The 6,078-nt window shown below is 32.9% G+C and overlaps 1 long non-coding RNA gene across 1 annotated transcript; it reads left to right on the top strand.

The window, feature by feature from the left end:
- The first annotated feature begins 403 nt into the window (after window positions 1-403).
- Window positions 404-1,841, top strand: LOC144573490 (uncharacterized). The gene is made up of 5 exons (XR_013517987.1): window positions 404-637; window positions 712-856; window positions 955-1,262; window positions 1,372-1,723; window positions 1,813-1,841. It is a non-coding gene; the product is annotated as an uncharacterized LOC144573490 (long non-coding RNA).
- The last annotated feature ends 4,237 nt before the right edge of the window (window positions 1,842-6,078 follow it).

Here is a 6,078-nt window from a genome sequence, read left to right as displayed (position 1 = left end):
TTTATAAGCATGCATTTTATATATACTTGCATTATTATTTCATTATCATAGTAGCAAGGCAAGACAAGGCAAGGCAAGTGAAGCGTCCTATCTCTCTGGTACGTACGTTTAAATTCATAGTTTATGTAGATGCCGCTTGTATGGCTGTATACAAGTCCTATTGCATGGATGATGCAACACTTGATTGTCATTTCTTGATTTGATTGTGAATTTCTTTCATGACTTGCTTTAGAGGGTCCGTTCTCAATTGATGATATCTAGAGAGTCTAAAGTATAGATCTAGATTTTTTGTTACGTCAATTTTATTATGTCAATTTTATGGAAGTCCGTTATTATTTCTTTGTTACACAACCTTACTTGATCTGTATGTGTATATAGTTGCATACATAGTTGCAAATATAATTGCTTGATCTGTATGTATTAGAACATATATAGAACATATATAGTTATTATGAAATGCAAATCTTTTTCTTGCATCTCAACTCTAGATATGGCACCGAGTAGAAAGGGAAAAAGAAAAGGCACCGGCGGGTGACGAAGGAGAGTCTAGTTAGAGAAATGTTCGCGGTCCAAATGCATATATTTCGCCGCCTCTAGATCTGAGTTTGCGACCAGTGCTTCGGTTAGGAAGTTACAAGTAATATTCATTTTTTGTGTATGTTGTAATTATGCATTAATTGTAGTGATTGTAATAATTATTTATATTTGCAGGACTTTTGATACAGAGCATCCAGAGCAGATGAAGCAGGTCGCCAAAATTATTTTGCAGGAAGTGCGTGCAGCATATCCTGGCCCGTACTCCTATTACACGGATTTCCCTGATGAAAATAAGTTAGTTATACAAGCAGAGTTTTTCGTAAGTAAAATTTTCTGAAACAAAACCTCTAATAATTACTTGTTTCCTTTTTTTAAGCTAACCAATGATATTAATTTTTAACTATGCATTGTATGTAGCTTTGAGTGAGGCATGGGCTACATTTAGAAAGATAGCTGACAAACGGCTGCAGGATATTCTTAATAAATGCAAACTGGCATCAACTAAGTCGTATGGAGATTCCATGCTTGAGTGGAAGGAGCGTGGGGCTGCTCCTCACCCCTACGGCTATTGGATCAAGCCGAGCCACTAGCCCGAACTCATCGATCATTGGTGCAGCGAGGCTTTTGCCAGTCAGAGCCAGTGGAATGCCTTAAATGGGGCCAATGTTAAAGGTTCAAGGGCCACAACAGGCTCTGTGAACATGCTTGTTCCCAAACAGTGCTTCGTAAGTTGTTTTTCATTAAATTAATTTATTTTCATTCCAATTGAATCTAATCGAACTAACCTTGATAATTTTTTTAAAATGAAATTGTCTTTCAAATTCTTAACAAGAGCAAGAACAAGGGCGCGAACCCAGATGGTCTGATGAGCTATTCCAGCCTACCCATACGAACAAGAAGACGGGGGAATACATTCCTTGAAATTTTAAATATATTTTTAGTTTTGTAAGATAATTCTAATTGTCTTATTTTTAATGTTTCAGATAAGACGAGAGGCATGTTTCGCTCTAGTGGGTCTAGCAGTGCTCAGTCACATTCTTCCCAGTCATATTCTTATATGCCACCAGCTTTGCCTCTCACAGAAGAGTATATCGATATGATATCTTCTCGGGTATATGATAGGATGGAGGCTTGGCTTATGCCCAAGATCACCGAGTAGATTAGCTTAGCTTTTAGAGCTTCTCAGGTACGAAATTTGATATTTCAGTATGTTTTAATTGTGAACTCTAAACCCTAACTCCTAATTATCTAAACTACTTTCTTACAACCTCATAGGGAGGTTGGGGCTCGCAGTAGGCCTCGATGCCCTCTCAGGATGACGAAGATCATGAGGACGATGATGACGACGATGATGTCGGTGGTAATGGTACTGCTTAGATGGTTAGGTATTTATATCTTGTTTAGATGGTACCTTTCAGATGTTTAGGTATTTATGTCTTGTTTAGATCATACTCGACATTTAGATGATACTATTTATGTTATTCGGCATTTATGTTTATGTTACTTGACATTTTGATGTTTATGTTTCATGATATGGTATACAGTTTCCCAATATTTATGTTTATATGTGTTTTGTATGTATCGATGTCACTACTTCAAAATAGACATCTTGCAACAGATTATTGCAACCGGAAGAGAATTGGTTGCACTAAATTAATGATTTTGCAACAAAAATAATTTGTTGCAATAAATATTAAATATTGCAACTAAATTTGATGGTTGCCCGAAAAAAACTTTTTGCAACAAAATTATTTGATATTGCAATGGACAAATTTGTTGCATTAAAAAAAAATTCACGGGTTAAGTTATGGTAAAAAAGGAAGTACATATTCCGGTAATATTTTTTCTTCTAAATTTCGGTAAATTTATCTATTTTTGTGCCAAAAGTTTTCTTTCTTCTAAGTAACTGATGGGAAAAAAATTAATATTTCAGTGGATGCTATATATGTGTCTATTATTAATAGTGAGTACAAGTAGTATGGTCCTAGAAATTTATTATTTAATGTTCATTGTTAAAAAAATATTTCAAAATCAAAATTATATCAAAGTAAAGATATAATTGAATGTAATAAATATAATTAAGAAATGTCAGCAAAATATTTGTTGTTTGACAAAGGGCATTAGTGTTGTTAATATTAAATTTCGAGTAGAAGTAGGGTATTCTTAAGCTCACTAAAGTGTTTGGTGAGTTTAACTCCAAAACCCATTAAATCGGTTTTAAATGACGAATCCGAATCATTGGAATTCGCCTACCTTACGAGTGATGCGTATACATGTGAAAATTTTAAACATTCGAATTAATTTAGTATAAAGTCAATCGGTCAAAATTAGAAGGTTAATAAATTAATTTTAGTGCATTCATTTTTTGAACGTTTTTTTACCGCTTGACTTTATACTAAATTAATTCGAATGTAATTTTCACATGTAGACGCATCACTCGTAAGGTAGGCGAATTCAAATGGTTCGGATTCGTCATTTAAAACTGATTTAATGGGTTTTGGAGTTAAACTCACCAAATAATTTGGTGAGCTTAAGAGCACCCTAGTTCTACTCTTAAAATTCATTATAAATTATAAGTATAATTCATTAGAGAACATATTATAGATCATATCTAACCATTTAATTTTGAAAATTTTGTTTTAAATTTAAAATAATTAAAACTAAAAATAGAGATAAAATGGAGAAACTAGAAGTCGAAACATTTGAACTATCTTTTTAAATAATTATAAATTAAAGTGGCGACATCATTCAAAGTATTCAAAACTTGCTAAATCAGATAACAACATTCAACAGATAACAACTATAATTGAATTACATATTTAAATTAACTAAATAAAACAACATGGCGTTCTGAATTAAACACACGTAGCATAGCATTTAGACAAATTTAACTAACTCATCATGTGCCTTGAAAATATTTGATTTGTTGTCCTTGTTGTCCTACCTCTGCAACAATAAAATAATAAAATTAGCCACGAGAGTGTACGACATATTGCTGCAATTTATAGAATTTATTTTCATTAATTATTGTCTTGAGAAAAAAAAGCAAAAACTATGTTACTATGATACCTCAACATACATTTAACTAATCAATTCACATTAACTTGCGTCACTACAACAGATCCGACTTTCTGTGACTGGTTTTCCGGTCGCAGAAAGTCCAGGCGTCGGTCGCTAATAGTGATCCCGATCACATAAAGTCGATTCCAGTTGCTGATGCCCCGGTCGTTGAAAGCATTGTTGCAGATACTCAACCAATGACATCACCGGTCTCTGAATGACGTCACCCGGTCGCTGATACTTTTTATGCGACCAATTTTATTTGGTCGCTGTTGTTTTTTTGCTGACGTCACTAAGAGGTATCTGCGACAAAAAAACGGTCGCTGAAAGTCAAACCCGGTCGCTGATAGCCAAATTATCAGAGACCAATCTGTACGGTCGCTGATAGCTAAAACCGGTCGCTGATATTGTTATGTCAAGTTTTTGAGGTTTTTATTATTATTTATTTGCATCATTTAATAATTAGTACCACACGTACCAACATACAACATACAACATACAACATACAAATAAATATAAACATAAACATCGATACATACACATGCATATATACAAGACATGTTGTACTTTCATTGGTGGTAATCTAGTCACTTGGAAGAGTAAGAAGCAAAAGGTTGTTTTCCGATCAAGTACAGAGGCAGAATATAGAGCTATGGCAAACGGGACATGTGAGGGTATGTGAATAAAAACATTGCTTGATGAGTTGGCGTTTAAGGTAACACAACCAATTCCTTTATATTGTGATAATCAAGTAGCTCTTCATATTGCTAGTAATCTCGTTTTTTGTGAACGAACAAAGCACATAGAGGTGGACTGTCACCTGTGCGTGAGAAGTCTGTGAAGAAGAAAGTGCATGGTTAACCCAAAGCATGTGAGATCTCATGAACAACTAGCAGATGTGTTTACGAAAGAGTTGTCTGGAAAAAGGATAGAAGAGATATGCTTCAAGTTGGGCATGATAAATATCTATGCTCTAATTTGAGGGGGAGTGTTGAGAAATAGAGTTGTTATTGTACCTTTTGTGTTTAATAGAAACTCTAGGGATGCATATGTAATTTTACACAACATATGGACTGTTTTATAACTTTGAAATATAGTAACAGATGAGGCGTCAGAGAGAAGAATAATCTCTTGAACCTGTTTTTCTGAATCAACTCGTTCTTTCTTTTTGTGCTTTACTGTACTCTAAAATCCTAGAATCAACACGCCTGCTGGCACATTTGAAAGAATAGGAATGCTGTCATATTCAGAGAGGAGCACATATCTCCACAGATTCTAGCTGGAAGAATCATTGAAGAAACGGCCTTGTGGTTAAAATTTTGTTAACCGGCGCGGTAAACCTAGAAGAAGGATCCGAATAGAAGTTGTTTTTATTTTGTGCTTAGTTGTATCTCAAACCCCGAGCGGTACACAGCTAAGCTTTTCCTAGTCTGTGGTTATTTTTTTACTTTTTATTTCCTGATGTACTGGTACGATTTGTAACAGTATTTGGTATTAATATACAATCCCTTGACTACATCAGTCAAGTTTTCAAAAAAAAATATATATATTAAATTAAATCAATTAATTTACGAAATGTTTAAAAAAAAAATAGTCTAAGAAAATATCAGTTAATATAAACAAGGACAAAACTCTTGTTCTTTCCTAAAAAAATTAAATAGTATTAGATTGAGTATATTTTTTATTATAATCTCATTTATTAGTCTAAGATTTTAATATTATTATGATATGTTCAGATAATTTTTTGAACTTCTAGTAGTTAAATTGGTTGAGATGCTTTTTTTTTCTTCTTTTGAATAAAATAATCACTATATTCTTAAGTTAAAATTATTAATTATGTATTATTATAAGATATACCTTAATATTTCAATTGTATTTTAGAACTACCTTTTCTATGTACTAAAATTTTAGGCCTTTTCATTTTCATCCTTAACTATAAAAACAAGGTAATGGTGCTCCGTTTATTTTTATTAATTGAATCTAAAACATACCTACTATTGTGAGGTTTGGTTTGTAATGGCGCATTAGCGGAAGAATTTTGAAGACTCGGCTCTACAAAATGAGAAATTTTACATAATATCTTTTTTTTTGAAATATAGAACAAAATACCCTCCTCTCAAAATTCTTAATGAACAAAATACCCTCCTCTCAAAAATTCTTAATGAACAAAATACCCTCCTCTCAAAATTCTTAATAAAATGTCTTTGTGGGTCCCACTTTTCTCCTCTTTTTCCCTCTCTCCCAAGAATTTTTTTAATTAACCATAATTAGAAAAAAGATTTTTATGAAACCAACATCATTACTTTTTTTTTTTACAAAAACCATAAGAACCGAAATATTATTTCGGTCTCATCCGTTTTCACAGATTTTGAGAAAAAATACGTTGAAAAATTGTAAAAATACATGGGACTGTATTTCCATTTGGGTCCTAAAAAAAAAATTTCGGGACCGAATTGGCATTTCAGGTCTTATGGTTTTCGT

This window comes from Carex rostrata, chromosome 21 (genome assembly GCF_964058835.1).
Source record: "Carex rostrata chromosome 21, lpCarRost1.2, whole genome shotgun sequence".
Classification (NCBI taxonomy): domain Eukaryota; kingdom Viridiplantae; phylum Streptophyta; class Magnoliopsida; order Poales; family Cyperaceae; genus Carex; species Carex rostrata.
The sequence above is the reverse complement of the archived record's forward strand: the minus strand, read 5'-3'. Positions and strand labels throughout refer to the sequence as shown.